Here is a 20,071-nt window from a genome sequence, read left to right as displayed (position 1 = left end):
AAAGAGAATTACAGAATAAGGGATGTTAGCAGTAAGAGATGTACTTCCTGTTTTTCCCTCTAGGAGGGGGAATTTACTGTGTCCCGTTCATGTCTCTTCAGTCCTCCTCTGGGACCAAGGGCATGCAGTGCTACTGGGCTAGAGTACCAAGCATATTTAGTGCCCACCACAACTGTGAGAAACAGTTTTATAGAATATGATCGTCATTTTAATTTTCCTTTGTATTTCTTCCCGTATGGTGAAGGCTCCTTATGGCATTTCCCACAGCATTTCCTAATTGCCTCTAATTACAGAACACTTCTGCCTTCTTCCAGAATGAAAGAAACTCCCTGATGAGGGCCCTTGCAGCAGCCGGTCCAGTTTTCACCCCGTGTGTGAATCCCTGCCACCACAAGTGGCCTTTCAGCCTCCACTCTGCTGCTTCTGAAGGTGGCACATGTGACACAGTGAAGAGAAATGAGATTACCCTCTGAGAGTTAGGCTAGATCAGGGGATTCTAGAAATAGTGAACGAGATCTCTAAATTTTTAACTGGCCATTTCTCTCTGGCTTGGCGTTCCAGACATGATGAGGGGCCAAACTACAAAAGGCTATGGACCTACACAAAGGAGCAAGGGACTCTACCACCCCGAGAGACCCTCCCTAAGCTGACAGAGAGCTTCCCAAAGCTCATTTCTCCTTTTCCTAAGTGTGATTTCCTTTAGTAGAGAGGGACTCAGCACAGCCCAGTCCCCTGCCAAGCAGCGCTGCAAATTAAACCCAGAGCCACTTTCCTCAACCTTACCTGGTGGTTCTGGCTCTTCTGTTTGGATCTACAGGGGACAAATCGAATGGCCCTGCCATCTCCTTGACAGCCCTATTGTATTCTACCAAATTCTACTCCGCATTTCCTAGGAACCCCCAGCCCTTCAGCTGCTTCTCATACGACAGGGCTTGGAAATGTCAGTGGTGCGCAGCTGTCAAAACCTCCCTCAGTATCTGCCTCTCAGAACTGGACCCGGATGGCAACGGTGGTCTCACTGGGGAAGCTCCACGACTTCAATTGTCCTCAGCACACTACTTCTGTTAAAGGGACCGAACATCACATCAGCCTCCCTGGCAGGCATGCTGCACTACTGACTCATTCAGTCAATTAAAATCTCCATGCCTTTCACATGTTTGGCTCTTAAGGCCCCTTATTCTGTATCTGTTCAATTAGATTTGGGGGGCCTAAGTTCAGTGCTCTGTATTTTCCTTCTTAAATTGTGTGTTGTTATTTGATCCACCTTTCTAACCTGCTGAGTGGGATCCCTTCAGACACGTTATGTCACCACTACACGAGAGCGATCGCTCCAGCCTCCTGTTAGTCTGATTAACACCACACCCTCATCTCATCTTGATAGTGGATAAAAGCTTTCAATAGAACGTGGTCACAGCAGGCCATGTTAGCTACAGCAAATAAAAAACATGTTCTCTAACGGCAAATAAATATCTAGAGATCCAGTGATCGCTGAAATTCACCTTTTTACATCTAGAATTATATCCTTGACTTTGTTGCTATTTCGAGGTCATAGGTATATTTATATTGATAGATCACTTTCAAGTTTTCATTCCTTCATCCATTCATCCAATAAATAATTTTCGAGTGTCTCCAATGTGCCAGGCACTGTGATAGGCGGGAACAATACAACCATGAGGTAGAATTGCAAATATCCTCTTCCCATGGCATTGACAGTCTGTAGGGAGTAGGATGGCAAATGAAATTTACACAAATAATTACTTAATCCCAGTATCACTAAGTACCGTGAAGGAAAAGAACAATGGGCTTCAGAGAGAGCTTGCCTTCCCTAAGGAAGTAACATTTAAGAAGAGACCTGAAGCTACCCAGCAGCAGGGTGGAAGAGTATGATTCCAAGCAGAAGAAATAGCCTTATGAAGACTGAGTGGGAAGCAGCTTGTTCAAGGAGCAGAGATGGGCTGAGGACAGAGGAGGAAATTATTCTCTAAGAATTTAGATACACAAGCTAGGCCTCATGTAGGTTTGCAGCCTAAAGTCATACTTCCTAGGGGCCCCAAAAGCCTTCAAGTTCTCGATTCTCTTAAAAATGGTCCCCAGGAACTTAGGAGAAGTAAACTAAATCCTCATTGAAGAAACCCATCTTTAACCTAGGCCTCAAAAGATCACCACTTATAAACTTCCAAAGAATATAGGCTTATGGTTAAAAAAAAAAAAATCACAAAATATATCAGTAAAGAAGGCATCATGAGTATGAACTAGAAAAAGAAGAAAACAGAATCAGAATCAAAATGATTTCTGACAGTGGAGTTATCTGACATGCACTATAAAAATATATATATGTATGGAAGAAAGGATACAGGTTTCAAACAAAGAGTAGGGTATTATTTTAAAAGAACCAAGAATATTTCAAAGAAAAGTAACAAGAATAAGTTATGAAAATTGTAAATAAAATAACTGAAATTAAAATCTGAGTAGGGACTTCCCTGGTGGACCAGTGGGTAAGACTCTGTGCTCCCAGTGCAGGTGGCCCAGGTTCGATCCCTGGTCAGAGAACTAGATCCCACATGCAAGCTGCAACTAAGAGTCCACATGCCGCAACTAGGAACCCACATGCCACAACTAAAGAGCCTGCACGCCGCAACGAAGATCCCATGTGCCACAACTAAGCCGAGCACAGCCTAAATAAATAATAAATAAATATTTTTAAAAACCCAGAGCAATGGCTTGTTCAGCAAATTTGTACAACTACAGAAATATTTAACAAACAAAATTAGATCCAAAGAATTAACCCACAATGCAACATAGAGAAATGAAGAGATGAAAGATACTAATAGTTGAGTTATAAATAATAATTTAGTAAAAAGTTTTTAAAAATACATCTAAATAGAGTCTCAGAAAGAGAATGGGAAAGGGAATATTTGAAGAAGATATGGCTTAGCTTTTTAAAGAGCGGATTAGAGGTATTAAGCCCAGATTTATGAAGCCAAAGGTGTCAAAAACGTAAATAAATGAAATCCACACATAAACTACTACAGTGAAACTTCAGAGCACCAAAACTGAAGAATAAGACTTTAAAAGAAAAAAAGACCAATTACAGTTGATCCCCGATGTTCAAGAATTCGTATTTGCAAATTCGCCTACTTGCTAAAATTTGTTTGTAACCCAAAATCAATATTTGCCGCACTTTCATGGTCACTTGTGGACATGCACCGAGTGGCAAAATATTTGAGTTTCTGCACACATGTTCCCAGCTGAAGTCAAGTAGAGTAACCCTCTAATTTCAGCTCTCATAGTGTAAACATGTGTCCTTTTCACAGTCTATTTATTGATAGTACCACATTTTCCTCATTTCTGTGCTTTTTGTTGGTGATTTTGCTGTTGAAAATGTCCCCCGAGCATAGTGCTTAAGTGCTGTCTAGTGTCCCTAAGTGCAAGAACGCTGTGACGTGCCTTTGGATAAGAACCATGTGTTAAGTAGGCTTCATTCAGTCACGGGTTACAGTGCTGTTAGCTTGAATTCAATGTTAATGCTTCAACAGTATGTATTAAATAAGGTGTATTTTAACAGAAACACAAATAAAATAAGGTTATATATTGATCACTGATGGAAATGTTTTAGCTAAAAGTTTCTAGTGATGAAGAGGTCTTACACAGTGATAGAAGATTTAATTGATCAAGAACATACATTGGTTCCGAGTTGGTATAAACAAAATAACATGATCTCAATAATATACGGCAAGAATTGACAGAATTATAATAAGAAAATGGAAAAAAATTCACAAATTGCCAAGTATTGATATCATACAGTCAATATTCTCTTCTACAATGCACTTAAGAAAGAAATGAGTAATTAAAGGGAAATTTAAAAACCCATACTTTTTTAAATTTTCAAATATACTTTCAATAATACATTGTCCAAAGAAGAAATTATAATGGATTTTAGAAAATACATTAGAAAACCAATGAGCTAAACATCTAATACCAGAAGTTAAAAACCAATGCAGGGGACACAGGTTCAGCCTTGGTCCGGGAAGATCCCACATGACGCAGAGCAACTAAGCACGTGCACCACAACTACTGAGCCTGCGCTCTAGAGCCCGCAAGCCACAACTACTGAGCCCGTGTACCACAACTACTGAAGCCCGCGCACCTAGAGCCCATGCTCCGCAACAAGAGAAGCCACCGCAATGAGAAGCCCGTGCACCGCAACGAAGAGTAGCCCCCACTAGCTGCAACTAGAGAAGGTCCACACGCAGCAACAAAGACCCAATGCAGCTAAAAATAAATAAAATAAAAAATATTCTTTTTTAAAAAAAGAACTTCTGGTAGGAAAAATTCTAAGATGCCTCTCAAGATTTCTGCCTCTTTGTGTGCACACGCAATATAATGCCCACTTGTTGAGTGTGGGTTGGCTTGACCTAATCAGGTTAGCCCCTTTAAAAGAGTATGTAGAGGTTGTAGACAGAAGTTAAAGAGATCTAGAGCTTCAGCAGGGCTCTCCTACTGGGCTGGAACAAAGCAAATAGCCATGTTGTGAACCGCCTATGGATCCACATGGCAAAGAACTGTGTTTGGCTTTTAAAGGCTGAGAGTGGTCCCCAGTCACCAGCTAGCAAGAAAATATGGACTTCATGTAACCACAGGAAATGTTCTGCCAAAACCAATGAGCTTGTAACTGACTGTCAACAAAATAGCTACAATAAGAGATGGTAAATAGAAGATTTCTAGTGGCTTGGATGTCCAATTCAAATGTTCAGTAAATGATGGATGAAGACACCTAGAATGATGCAATCATCTTGAATTTAGATTTAAAGTTATTGGGGGAGTGATCCCAGGAAGCAGGAGTGAAGGACTGGCAAAAGAATATGTTCTATTTCCACCCCACCTCCCAATTATGGAACGTATAATACAAAAGTAAATGTCATGTTTCCCCTTTATGTTTTTTCATATTCAATATAATTGTACAAATATAACTAGGAAGGCAAAATTCACCAACAGAGTGAACTGTGTTGGCTCCAAATCAGTCTACTTATACATTAAATTCTATATTTATGGGGCTTCCCTGGTGGCACAGTGGTTGAGAGTCTGCCTGCCAATGCAGGGGACATGGGTTCGAGCCCTGGTCTGGGAAGATCTCATATGCCGTGGAGCAACTAGGCCCGTGAGCCACAACTACTGAGCCTGCGCGTCTGGAGCCTGTGCTCCGCAACAAGAGAGGCCGCGATAGTGAGAGGCCCGCGCACCGCAATGAAGAGTGGCCCCCACTTGCCACAACTAGAGAAAGCCCTCGCACAGAAACGAAGACCCAACACAGCCAAAAATAAATAAATAAATAAATAAATAATAAAAATTGTAAAAAAAAAAAAAAAAAAAACCCATATAATCGTTTAAATAGACCCAGGAAAAACATCTGACAAAATCCAACACCCATTGATCCATGCTATTTCTCACCATACTAGGAATAGATGAGAACCTCTTCAATATGGAAAAGGACACCAACACAAAACCTACAGTTATATTTAATGGTGAAAGACTGAATGCTTTCCCCCTAAGATCAGGAACAAAATAAGGATGTCAATTCTCACAACTTTTATTTAACATTGTTCTAGAGGTTTAGTTAACTGGCATAAGGCAATAAAAAGGAAGTTATCCAGATTGGAAAGGAAGAAGTAAAATGGCCTCTATTCACACACAACAAGATGTAGAGAATTTGATGAAATCTACAAAGGAGCTATTAATAAATTAGTTTAGGAGATCAATGCACACAAATCACTTGCATTTCCATATATACTAGCAACAAATAAGCTAAAATTAAGTAAACAGTTACATTTAATTATTAGTAAAAATTATTATAAGGGAATCTCCAGTCGACTCACAGCCTGCTTTTCGAGCTGGGTTGTGTGCCTCCCATGTGGATGATGAACCCAGTTACTAATCACTGGTCACCTATCCATGACAGCAGAGGTTGGAGGGGGGAGGGCTGGGAGCCGGGCTGTCAGGCCCAAGGGCAGAGGTCATGACAGGGTCTCCCCGGAGCAGGAGGGAGCTTTCAGTGTCAGCAGCAGTGCAGCCTGGTCGTGCCACTCCTCCCCACCCCCGCCCAGCACTGAGCTCTGCCAGCGGGGCTGCCCGGGGGAGCAACACTCTGGCTGGTGGGAGGCGCTGTAATGACCACGTGCTGCGCTTTCCCCCAGGCTCCCCACGTGGAAATGGCCTCTGTGCCCTCCCTCCATCCCCACCAGGGCCTCTTCCAGGCCCCTTCTCACTCAGAACTGGGTTCATCAGACTCCACAACAGCTGCTCATCCCCCCTTGAGATGCAAAAGGTCTGTGTGAGCACAAGAAGGGGATGCATATTCCATGCAGGAATTCACACCCCAGCATAATTTTCACCACGTGATTAAATTAGGTGAATACAAAATGCCCAAAGCCTCATAAATAAATAGCTCTGGGAGTTTAAACTGTCAAAATAAGCTATGACTTTCCCAACTCCACATAACATTGCACCTACCTATGTTTCAAAAAAGTGGGGAGGGGCTCAGGAGAAATATAGGGCACCCTCCCTGTCTCTGCAACGCTTAAAATGTTATTAAAGACTCCAAATATAAAGAGACAAAGGCCAATCTAATGCTAGCATTTCCTACGTCGCGGGGTGCTGGGTTTTACAGACCTGCCGTTACTTTTTCAGGGACGACCCCCCGTCTTACAGCCTCCTTCCCCTGCTTCATCGCACACACAGGAGCAGCAGAGGTCACCAAAGTCATTGATTGGTGCCCCGAGCAGGCAAGGAATCACAAAGCAGCCTGAGAAAGAAGCAGTGGCAGTGGCTTATCTAGTAGGATTTGTGGGGAGGAGTCTATTGGCACAGATCTTATTTGCCCCCGCTGGCCTCAGATGGGAACCACAATAGCATCCTCACCACCAATAATAATACTACGGCTAACACATGATGCATGGTTCCTGCGTGCCAGGCCCATCCTCTCATTTAATTTTACCACAACCTTGAGAGGTAGCTTCTATGAACTCCTCATTTACACAGATGAGGGAAGCAAGGCATAGAGGGGGTAGGGTAAATCTGTTCATAGTCACCCATTGGTAAATGATGGAGGTTGGACTTCATGTGCAACCTGGCTTCAGACTCTCTTTGGAATCACTGTCCTTGGTCAGAAGATACGGGCAAAGGAACTCTCTTCAGTAGGATGGCAGAAAAAAATAAACATTCTGAGCAGTTGGTGTAGAGACACCACCACTCAGGCTTTTGGTTACCTTGATAAGACCATACTGGGGGCAAAAGCTTGTAGAAGTGGGTTTAAGAGAGAATTAACGAGAGGAATTTGAGACAAAAAAAACCTTTCTGAAGAGTTTTGCCCCAAAGGGGAGCATTTCCTCACAGGTGGTATAGAAGCTGAGAGTAAAGTAAGCAAAAACAAAATGCCCAGATATATGCATTAGCAGGAAGTCTTTAACTGGTAGATAAGTGAGAAGATTATATTTGATACAACTCTAATCTTTAATGTTGATAATACATGAGGCAGGCATCCAGGCTTCCCCACAAAAATATGCATCAGTGCCACTACCCTAGACAAATTACCAAATTGGACAGAGAAATGGTCTAGTATTATCTATTATGTTCCTTCATTTTGTTGATGGTTTCCTTTGCTGTGCAGAGTTTTTTAGTTTGATGTAGTCCTGCATGTTTATTTTTGCTTCCGTTGCCTTGGCTTTTGGGTCAAATCCAAACACTCGTGCAAAGACCACTGTTGAGGCACTTACCCCCTAAGTATTCTTCTAGCACTTTTACAGTTTCAGGTCTTAGGTTCAAGTCACTAATGCATGTTGGGTAGATTCTGGTGCATGGTTTAAGATAGGGGTCTGTCATTTTCCTAGATTTAAAATCGACCAAGACCAGCCCCATTTTCTGCCCAGAGTGCTGTGAAAACCAACACAGAACCAAATATTTGGATCTAAGTAAAACTGTTAAAACTTCCATTTCAAAAGCTGAAGATTCTCAGGACCAAGAGAAAATGTGCAGTTATAGCTGAAAACCCAATCAGAGGTAATCCTTGGTTTCAACTAAGTCATTTAAAAACATCTGTCACCTAGAAAGCAAATCTTTGTGATACCATAAGTACTAAGAATAGCAAGAATAAATGGATTGGATTGGCCAAAAAGTTTGTTTGGGGTTTTCCGTAACATTTTATGGGAAAACCCGAACGAACTTTTGGGCCAACCCTATAAATAATATGCAAAACCTTACAGATGGAGAGTGTTTTACTATATCTCCAATTATGTATGTCCAGGCAATTCATAGCTTTAATACTGCCTATCAATCAGCTTTGATGAGTCATTACTATCCTGTCCTTCCCCCTTGGAGCTAAATTACATTGATTTTCTGGCCTTGAGTTTGTTTTCTATGTTTGATGAAATATTACTTTTAAGACCCAGTTTCAAAATATTGACGCTTCTATTTATTCTCAGCCATAAATTACCCTATTTTAATTTTGAAAATTACAGTTGCTTCCAAAGGCTATTTGTTGTTGTGAAGGTGTTAATTATTTTCTGGGCCTAAATTGTGGTAGCTGGCCTAATTATTGCAGTACCAACACTGAACTCGGTTTATTATTGCTTTGAGTTAGGTCCACTGAGGGACTGACCTAAAATGCCTTTTATTTTTAAAGCTGAAAAATTTAATAGCATTGATTGGATTGTTGCAATAGCTTCCTAATCAGTCTCTCTGGTTTCATGTTCACCCTCCAGCCCACAGTCTGTTCTCAGGGTAGCAGCCAAGTGAACCTTTTAGAGCAAAAATCATGTCATGTCACTCCTCTGTTAAAACCTTGCAAGGGCTTCACTTCACCCAGAAAAAAATCCTTACCTGGACTTCTTAGGCCCTATGTGATCTAACCTCTGCTCCATACCACAACTTGAGTGAACCTCACAAATATAATGTTGGGCAAAAGAAAACGCAACGAAGAAATACATATGGCATTATTCCAAAACGCTTTTTAAAAACAGGCAAAAGAATGTGTTAAAAGTAATAATAGTCGTTATCTTGGAGGAGGAGGGAAGGGTAGCAAGTAGAGAAAGGAACAAGATTTCTGGGATGTGGACAGTGTTTTCTATCTCTTGATCTGGGTGTTGGTACGCAGTTTTTTCACTTTATGATAATTCATTGAGTTGTATACCTCCTATTTGTGCACCTCCCAGTAGGTTAATTATACTTCAGTAAAAACACTTGCCAGAGAGAGAGTAGGAGGTAAGGGAGTAAAGATGGAAAGCACGAAACAGTTCTTTTAAGACGCTTTCCTCCAATAGAGAACAGAGAAATGGAGCAGTAACTGAAAGTGAGGTCAGGTCAAAAGAAGGTTTTTATTTGGTTTGTTTTTTTAAAAAAATGAGAGATATTGAATTAAAGCATGTTTACTTTGCTATGGGAGCTTTCCTGTGTAAAGGACTATCCAGGGTCCAAGAGGGAGAGGGGAAACTGCTAGAGGAACTTCCTTGAGTCGTCGAGAGGGGATGAGACCCCGGACTGGAGCAAAGGGTGGGCCTGGAAAGTAGCAGGGTACAAAGGATCCTGCTCATAATGGCTGAATTCTATAAGAAGAGCTTGGGTTCAGGGTTGGGGAGTGGCTGGGTCCAAATAGGAGACGTCAAAGAGCTATAATGGTGGGAAAGTAACACGAGAAGCTTAGACTTCTGGTAGCGACTGTATAAAAGGCATGGAAAGGCGTGATGGGATTATTAGTCTCTGTGGCCTTTGAGGGGAAGATGGGCAATCACTTCTAATTATAACCTCTTTTGAGGGTTGGTTTCAATTTATAGAGGAGGGGCATTTTGTGGTAAGAGGAAGAAAACACAGTGCCCCTCTTATGGCCCGTATGGCCCCTCTGGAGGAGGAGAAAGTCTTGAACTTACAATAAATTCCTAGATATAGAATTGTGGAATTAAAGGTATACACATTTGACATTTTGATGGATATTGCCAAAGAGTAATGCAAATTCAAACTCCTTTCCACATATATGAGTTTTCTCCCAACCCCTTGCCAGCACTGTGTTAACGTTTATAATCTTTGCCAAATCCAGTAGGTGAAAAATAGCTCATTGTTTTATCAATGATTATTGAAAACATCTTTCCATATATTCACTTCCCTTATATTTCTTCTTTATGAAATGCTGTTCATGACCTTTGCTCATTTTTCTCTCTGGCTATCTGTCTTTTCCTTACTGATTTAAAGAGTTCTTTGCATATTAAGGAAACAAGCCATTTGCCAGTCACAATAATTGAAACTACAGTGTGTGTGTGTGTGTGTGTGTGTGTGTGTGTAATCACATGTGTCTGGACCTCACTGTCACTCTTTAAAAGAAGCCATCACTTCAAGTTTATAGAAATATTTATCTGTTTTCTTTAATGAGTTTTTGGGTTTGTTTTTTAATTCCTAAATCTTTAATATATCAGGAATTAATTTTGTTGACTGAAGTAGGAATGCAGCTTAACTGCTGTTTTTTCTCCCAAATAGCGAGCAGTGGTCCCATCATTGTTTCTGGGATAATCTGCGTTCCCTTAACATACTTGAAATGCCAACTTTATCCTCCCCAGTCTCGAAAGCACTCACCACTTAGCTCTAGAGGAGGCTCATCTGGATCCAGTCACAGGCTATCAATCCAACGACTTCCCTTCCTCCTTCTCGGCACATGGAGTACTTGGCACTGACTCCACGGCTCTGAACTCTGAATCTGGGGTTACATTAATCTGAGTCTCTTACTGTGTTTCTGTGCCTTTCAGACATTAATTTCTGCTTATTGCTATTGACTGGAAATAAACAAGATTAGCAAATAATTGAGTCTCCTTCCTACATTTGTTATTAAAATAGAAATTTATTACCTTAGGAAGCCTTTGTTAACTCTCTGGAAATGGCTGATCTTTGAAAATATTGGCTGATGATAAATTTCTTCCTTAAAGTGCTCACACATTCTTTTCCTCATGGTCTCTCTCTGCGCATGTATTCTATTCAAGTACAATCTCCCTTAGCAACATGATTGAAGCTACTCAGCTAACTGGCCATTAGAAAAAATCCTATCAAAATTTAAAAATAAAATGTATGCCTTACGTATTCATTTTCTGGAAGGTTCATATGAATGGGATTCTCAATTGCTGACAAAGCTGGATAACTGAGGCCTTGCTGTAGTTACTGGTGGATGTATTCTCTCTATAACCTTGCACGATCACACTTCACTTTTCCACAAACGAGAAAGCACTCTCGTCATTACACCAATAACAGCATCCTCTCCAATCTGGTGCTTGGATGCCAATGATTTTTGAACCACACAAGACCAAGACCTCGATCCACGGATCCCCTTTACAGTGCCCTCCTCGCCCTCCTTTGCAGCCAAGATTCTCTGGTTCTCTGGTTCTTTGTCGTAGTGACTCTTGCACATTCATTCCCTTGACTCCCCAGCCCCTACTTCTCTTGAAACTCCAGTTAAATCTCTGCTACTCAAGCTGGCCTCCAGGCAGGTTCAGAAAAAACACACAAACACATGCTGACCGCCCTCACTTCATATTCACGACTGTGTTCTTCAAGCAAGCTCTCATGTGCACAGTAGCCCCACACTGCAGGGTTTATTCCCTCTCCTGCTCTCCTAGCAAATCATTTCAAACTCCCTCCTTTTCTCCAACCTTCCATAACTCCCACCATCACCTGTCACCACTCCTGCCCCTAAGCCCCACGTGCTACCTCTTCCCCGTTACCCACCACGGGCTGCACCCCTCTCATCTGAACAACCCTCTGGCTACTCAGGAACATTTGCTCCAGCAATTACCTGTTATCTCTTTGCAGTGTAAATCTTTCCTCCTTTACAGCATCATTGTTATCAGCATACAGTCATGCAGAAATTTCCCCTGTCTTAAAAACATCCTATTCTAACTCCACATGCCCCTCCACAACTGCTCCAGCCCTCAACCCACCCTGTGGAGCAAAACTCCAATCAGAGCTGTCTGTTCTTGATGTCGCTCCATCTTCTCCCCTGGTCTGCTCTTGTTCCCAGTCTCTGCTCTGCCCAGCAGCACTCAGACTAGTCCTTTCAAAATCCACATCAGGTCCCGTGCCTCCTCTGCTCTCTCTTCCATCGGGAAGAAACCGAAGTCCTAACAGCGGCTTTTGAGGATCAACATCGTGTTGCTCCCCGTCCTCCCCTCCTTCAATCCACGCCAGCCTCACTGACCTCCTCGTGCTCTGCACGTACACCAAGCTCATTCCCACCCAGAGCCTTTGCAGTCCTTGTGCTTTTTACCTGGAACAGTCTCTTCCCAGATCACCAAATGGCTTGCTCTTATTTTAGTTAAGTTTCTTCCAAATGCCAACTTCTCAGAGAATCTCCCCTGACCTCCCCGCCTAAAATAGCATCCTAACTCTACCCTGCCCCTGCGTCCTTCCTTCCTTCAGGTATTTATCACAGCTGGTGGCTAGCGGACATGGCATTTTATATTTACTTATTTTACGTATTTCTGCCCCCGCACCCCTAGAACCTAAGCTCCTTGAAGTTAGGGAGTTAGCTAGAATGGTGTCTGTTACATAGAGGGTACTCAATAAATATCTGTTGGCTGAATGTATCATGCAGATATATTTCATAATTCTGCAGACACAACTGACATTTACTGTAATATTGTTTGTAAAAACAAAAAATTAAACATGGAGAAAAAAACCCCTAAATCCCTGTCATTGGGAAATAAGTCAAATATATTTTGAGGTAGTCTTAAAATAGAACACAATATCAGTTATTAAAAAAAAAAAAAGGATGAAAAACTGAAACCATTTCCACCAAGATCAGGAACAAGACAAGTTTGCCCACTCTCATCACTATTATTCAACATATTTTTGGAAGTTTTAGCCACACCAATCAGAGAAGAAAAAGAAATAAAAGGAATCCAAATCAGAAAAGAAGAAGTAAAGCTGTCACTGTTTGCAGATGACACGATACTATATAGTTGGTTTAGAGAATCCTAAAGATGCTACCAGAAAACTACTAGAGCTAATCAATGAATTTGGTAAAGTAGCAGGATACAAAATTAATGCACAGAAATCGCTTGCATTCCTATACACTAATGATGAAAAATTTGAAAGTGAAATTAAGAAAACACTCCCATTTATCACTGCAACAAAAAGAATAAAATACCTAGGAATAAACCTACCTAAGGAGACAAAAGACCTGTATGCAGAAAATTATAAGACACTGATGAAAGAAATTAAAGATGATACAAATAGATGGAGAGATATACCATGTTCTTGGACTGGAAGAATCAACATTGTGAAAATGACTCTACTACCCAAAGCAATCTACAGATTCAATGCAATCCCTATCAAACTACCACTGGCATTTTTCACAGAACTAGAACGAGAAGTTTCACAATTTGTATGGAAACACAAAAGACCCCGAATAGCCAAAGCAATCTTGAGAACGAAAAACGGAGTTGGAGGAATCAGGCTCCCTGACTTCAGACTATACTACAGACTATACTACAGAGTATACTACTATACTCTATACTATATATAGTATACTACTATGCTTCAGACTATACTACAAAGCTACAGTAAACAAGACAGTATGGTACTGGCACAAAAACCAAAATATAGATCAATGGAACAGGATAGAAAGCCCAGAGATAAACCCACGCACATATGGTCACCTTATCTTTGATAAAGGAGGCAAGAATATACAATGGAGAAAAGACAACCTCTTCAATAAGTGGTGCTGGGAAAACTGGACAGCTACATGTAAAGGAATGAAATTAGAACACTCCCTAACACCATACACAAAAATAAACTCAAAATGGATTAAAAACCTAAATGTAAGGCCAGACACTATAAAACTCTTAGAGGAAAACATAGGCAGAACACTCTATGACATAAATCACAGCAAGATCCCTTTTGACCTAGAGAAATGGAAATAAAAAGAAAAATAAACAAATGGGACCTAATGAAACTTAAAAGCTTTTGCACAGCAAAGGAAACCATAAACAAGACGAAAAGACAACCCTCAGAATGGGAGAAAATATTTGCAAATGAAGCAACTAACAAAGGATTAATCTCAAAAATTTACAAGCAGCTCATGCAGCTCAATATCAAAAAAACAAACAACCCAATCCAAAAATGGGCAGAAGATCTACACAGGCATTTCTCCAAAGAAGATATACAGATTGCCAACAAACACATGAAAGAATGCTCAACATCATTAATCATTAGAGAAATGCAAATCAAAACTACAATGAGATATCATCTCACATCAGTCAGAATGCCCATCATCAAAAACTCTGCAAACAATAAATGCTGGAGAGGGTGTGGAGAAACGGGAACCCTCTTGCACTGCTGGTGGGAATGTAAATTGATACAGCCACTATGGAGAACAGTATGGAGGTTCCTTAAAAAACTAAAAATAGAGCTACCATATGACCCAGCAATTCCACTCCTGGGCATGTACCCTGAGAAAACCATAATTCAAAAAGAGTTATGTACCACAATGTTCACTGCAGCTCTATTTACAATAGCCAGGACGTGGAAGCAACCTAAGTGTCCATCGACAGATGAATGGATAAAGAAGATGTGGCACCTATATACAATGGAATATTACTCAGCCATAAAAAGAAACGAGGGCTTCCCTGGTGGCGCAGTGGTTGACAGTCCGCCTGCCGATGCAGGGGACACGGGTTTGTGCCCCGGTCCGGGAATATCCCAGATTCCGCCGAGCGGCTGGGCCCGTGAGTCATGGCCACTGAGCCTGCGCGTCCGGAGCCTGTGCTCTGCAACGGGAGAGGCCACAACAGTGAGAGGCCCACGTACCGAAAAAACAAAAGCAAAAACAAAAAAAACGAAATTGAGTTATTTGTAGTGAGGTGGATGGACCTAGAGTCTGTCTTACAAAGTGAAGTAAGTCAGAAAGAGAAAAACAAATACCGTATGCTAAAACATATATATGGAATCTAAAGAAAAAAAAAAAGGTCACGACGAACCCAGGGGCAAGACGGGAATAAAGATGCAGACCTACTAGAGGATGGACTTGAGGACAAGGGGAGGGGGAAAGGTAAGCTGGGACAAAGTGAGAGTGGCATGGACTTATATACACTACCAAATGTAAAATAGATAGCTAGTGGGAAGCAGCCGCAAAGCACAGGGAGATCAGCTTGGTGCTTTGTGACCACCTAGAGGGCAGGGATAGGGAGGGTGGGAGGGAGGGAGACGCAAGAGGGAGGAGTTATGGGGATATAGGTATATGTATAACTGATTCACTTTGTTGTAAAGCAGAAACTAACACACCATTGCAAAGCAATTATACTCCAATAAAGATGTTTAAAAAAAATTAAAAATTAAAAAATAAATTAAAAAGGATGAAAGTCTTGACATTCAGATATAGAAAATATCCACAAATGAGTTAAGGGCCGGGGGGTAAAATCTAAATGTCTCTCCATATGCATAGCTTATGTTCTTATATGCATAAATCTAGAAGGAAACTCACTCAATTTGTTAAGGGTGGTTACCACAAAACAGCAGGATCTCAAGGGAAGGGAGAGAGATTTTTACTCTATTTTATACAGTTTTGTTTTGTTTAAATTTTATAAGACCATATTACTTTTATATTCCAAATTAAAATATCTTTCAAAAGATTCAAAAGATACCAATGATTAATGTTTGTTGGTGGTGTCTGTGGGAGAGTTGGGAAAGCAAAAATTAGGGGGGAAAGATGAACAGTGGGACGCTGCCTGCTTTCAACAAACAAGGGACAGAGTAAAGCTTGTGCACAAAGAATAAGCAAGGATGATGAGCAATATATGTTATTTACTCCTACCGTAGGAAAGGTGCCATCCTTAATGACAGGTCGTGTGCATGTTCTTGAATCCTCAGAACAAATTTGCTAGTTAGGTATTAGCTCCTTAGATGAGAAAAATGAGGCTCAGAGAAACTGATTTTATTTCTCAAGAGCCCTGAGTAAAGCCCAGAAGCATTGGTGCGGGGTTCAAATCGACTGCTGCCTCTCACACAGATGAGCCCCTCCAGCTGGGGCGTGGTGGCAGAAGGGAAACCCGGGTCTGGAGATCACTAACCCGGGAGTAGGCTCCTTAGTGACCCTGGCGGCATGTGGAGAAGCCACACAAACTCTTATTCCCTCCCTGCTCCAAAAACGCTTCGCCTGAGGCTGGTGGGAAGAGGATGCTCAAGGTAATTGTTCTGCCCTGCCGGGTGGAGTGCCAGGACTTCACATGTCACCGTCAGGGCTAAAGAATCCCAGCAGCTCACCGGAAGCCCAGCACCCTCACTGTTTAGGATCCTCCACAGCTGGGAGGAGTGCCGTGAGATGCCAAGGAGAACGGAGATTCTCTCTCCTCCTGTGCGTGGCATCCTGGGGAGACGAGGCTAAAGCGAGGGGCAGCGGCAAGATAATAGCAGCTACCTTTGGGCAGCTCTACAGTGGGCCAGGAACCTTGTAAACATTATCTTCCATCCTCAGAACCTCAGTAAGTACAGGAATAGTGTTACCTCCATTTTAGGGAAGAGGAAACGGGTGTAAGGAGGTAAATAATTTACGTAAACATGTGCAGCTAATGAGAGGCGGAACTGAGCTAGGACCGCCCCATTCGGACTAACCTTGTGCTCTTTCCAAGACACCGGGCTGCCTCTCTGGGTGGCTGAGGGGCCCATGTGTAAGGTACTCAGTGCCCGGAGCATCAGGCATGGAGGAAGAGGAGGTAAGGGCCAGGGAGATGGCAGAGAGAGAGCAGCGTTAGGACCGTGCTGCAGGAGGCCTGGACGGGCCACGGGAAGATCGCAATCACACAAGGCTCTGCCTTGCCTTTGTTTAAGTGGGAGCAGAATATCCACGTGTAGACAGTGAAAAATAATTTTCAGCTGGAAGCCTGCCGTGCCTGGCTTGGCCTGGCCAGTGGGACCTGATTAGTATTCTTGAACTTTCATTAGCATTTGACGGAAATACCCAAATGACACAAAGCCAATCCTAGTAGCTGAGAGTCAACATCTTAACCCAATTTCTCTAAGGCAGTTAAGCATCTCCTTTTTGCAAACTATTTTGTGCAATAAGCAAACCATTTATGCAATCACCCTCACATTCACCTCCCCGAAACCAGTCCAGAGGATGTGGCTCCTTGTAGAGTTAATTTACATCATTGGCTGCTGGGCTGGAGAAGTGGGAGTCTTTTCCCAGCCTTGGCTGGACCAGGGCCAAGGGTATAAGTGCAAATCCCTTCACATGATTTCCCTGGAACTGCCTCTTGGACTGACACGATCCCGCCCCTGAGAGCAGCATTTTACTGCATCCTTTGTTGTACGTTTTCCATTTTAGGGAGAATTGATAGCGAGACTAAGAATAAACACATTCTCTGCCAGTCAGATTCTGTGGCTAGGTTTTTAAAAAGGACCTGGCCAGCAATAACATTTATATTGAAACTCAGCTCTTGCTTCACAGGGTGAGGGCACTGATGGTCAAGAAAGGAATTCCCCTCCCCATATACAATTCTTCTCACATGTCTGGAGAAAGCAGGGGAGTATGTGGAGCTCAGAGTAAATCCTGCAGTAGCTTCTCGGTTGCCTAAGATTAGGATTAACCCTTTAAAGTATTTTTATGCCAAGACAATACATTCATATTCAAGTTTTTCAAAACTCAATTTTTTGCTTCTAAAGAAAAAAGATTACTTAATTGATATCTCACCTCCTTCCCTTTCCCTTAACTCCATCAAAGGCTTAGAGGCATTTTCGTCCAGGTCCTGACTCACTAACCCAATTGAAGAGTTTAACTTCTTGTTACACTGAAAAAAAGTCTGGAGTGTCTCCTTTAGCAAGATAGTTTAAATCATTATTTTACTAGTTAAATGTCATAAAGGGTAGTTCAATAATAGTGCTCCAGTAGGAGACAAAAATCAATGCTTCGACCACCATGGCCTCCTTTTTTATGATAGTAAATGAAATCTAAAAATACTCAAGAAAACAAGTAATCCCACAGGGAAGTGAATCTGATGGGTTTCTCCACACTCTTAACTGAATGCTTTAAAAGCGACAGATTCAGGGGTATTAGAATACCACAACATGAGAGAACCAGTATTAGTCCAAAGCAGTAGGGGAAAAAACGAGTTTACTCTTGTTTCTGTGCACCTATCCTAACATACACATAAGCATGAGAGAGATTTTCTACTTCCCAATAGTTTCCAGTTCAACACTGAGATCCACTTTAGGTCTATAGGGAAAATAACCTGGAAGGAGTTTTCACAGTGTTTGCAAAGTTGACACCTGTTATCGGGGGTTTAAAAATGACGTGGAGTCTTGTAAGTTCTAAGTCACAGAACTTTTTAAAATTTGGATATTATTTTGAAGAACACAGGAAAATAGCCTGAGACAGGATACAGGAGGAGGAATCCAGTGTTGTAGAAAATACACCACTCCCAACACCCTCACATAGCCGATCTGGGGAAGAAAGAAGTGGAAAGGAGTATCCGTCTGCAAAGACGGTTTAGCAGACTCCGTTTCAGAACAAGTTTGTGCACTGTAGAAGCCTATTTCCCGGCCGTACTCAAGCCCACCTAGTTTACGATCTGACTTCTAGAAATGTGTGCTTTGAGCAAAAATGAAAAGTACTTTTTTCTAGGGTCAGATGAGTAAAATTCAGCAGCATCCAGCATACTATGTAATGTAATTGTGTGCGTGTGTTTGTATCTTCCTGTTTTCTTGTTTTCAGAAAGGATATTATTCTGGGATGTTAAATCCACCTGGAAAAATCGAGAGATAAGGGGTTTCTCTGTCTTCCACAGGGGTGTCATGTTTCCATGGTGATGAAAGCAGCTCTTGATACCTGATCAACCAAGGTGATCCCTGGGCTTCCTGCTTCCTCATTCCATGTAACAGGGAGACAGGCAAAGGGAAAGGGGCAAACAACAGCAGGCCAGAAAGTCAGAAAGAAAAGTGTGGGAGGCTTAGGTTTGGTCTCAGGAATTTTGTGATGATAGGTCAATGCCAAGGATTCAGAGAAATGACATACTTTCTGTAGTTTGTTATATTGCGAAAGTGGCTTTCTGCTTTTAACAACCCCTGTAATTCTACAAACATGAAAATTTAATAAACATGAGAAAGCAACTCCCTTCATACAAGTTTTTACTGCCATCTAGACAAAAGAAAGTGAGTGAGACAGACCTCATTTTCACGGTTTTCACTCTTTTCAGTTATTCCTGCTGAAAACTCCCTGGGTCCTTTCCCACCTTTGAATTTCCCCACAGCTATACTCTGGGTGTGCAGTGTTTTTACCCAATCATCTAACTTACCAAAGCAGTTTCTGAAACTCACCTCCTCAGCAAAACCTTTCTCCATCACCCAGTGGGGCAGCAATGATCCTCTCCTGTGACCTGCGGAGATTTGGGAGGATATGCTCCCCCTGCTTCATCTCCTGACATCTGCTCTCAACACACACGTGATTAGCATGTTACGAATCTAACAGTGGCTCCAAAACCTGGCTGCACATCGGAATCACTCTCTGCAGGTTACTGAGCCCCATCCTAGAATTCCAGAATCACAATCTCTGAGACAGGAGCTCCCAAATGCATGGTTTTCATAAATCTACAAGGGCTTCAGGTCTGGAAGTCAATGACATACGGTTTTAGTTTGCATCTATTCTGTTTTCGTGTCTCCTCTGGATATCTGCATCCATTTATGTGCACTGGGGGTTTTTAAGTAGGATAATCAGATGCCTGCCACACCTCGGGCAGTGTTTGTTAAAATGTGGATCCCCAGGTACCAGCTCAGCCAAACCTACCCATCTGACCCTGTGGGGCAATGGCCTGGGAGTGTGCATTTTAACGTGCTGCCACTCTCCATCCCCCAAGCGATTCTCTTTGTAGGGGACAAACTGGAATACCTATAGGGACCAGGCAAAGTCATTTCAATGAAGGAGGCAAGCTGGGTGGGAACCTGACACCCCATACGTAGGGCTGGGTACTACATACCTGAGCAATGTGTTGCTATTTTGCCTAAGTAGAAATAGAGCCAGTATTGCTGATGTTTTGCATTTTTCAGAAGCTAGAAATTC

General features: G+C 42.0%; 1 protein-coding gene across 1 annotated transcript in view; it reads right to left on the bottom strand.

Moving 5' to 3' along the window:
- DCLK1 (doublecortin like kinase 1) overlaps positions 1-19,355 on the bottom strand; it is a 356,039-nt gene extending 336,684 nt beyond the window's left edge. Inside the window, exon 1 of the mRNA XM_029209842.1 lies at positions 19,333-19,355. The gene's annotated coding sequence lies outside the window, so the exon portion shown is untranslated. The remainder of the gene's footprint in view (positions 1-19,332) is intronic.
- Between the last annotated feature and the right edge of the window lie 716 nt (positions 19,356-20,071).

Source organism: Monodon monoceros, unplaced genomic scaffold (assembly GCF_005190385.1).
Source record: "Monodon monoceros isolate NGI ecotype Baffin Bay Population unplaced genomic scaffold, NGI_Narwhal_1 Super_Scaffold_8, whole genome shotgun sequence".
Taxonomy (NCBI): Eukaryota; Metazoa; Chordata; class Mammalia; order Artiodactyla; family Monodontidae; genus Monodon; species Monodon monoceros.
Note: the sequence above shows the minus strand (reverse complement) of the source record. Positions and strands in the feature narration are given on the sequence as shown.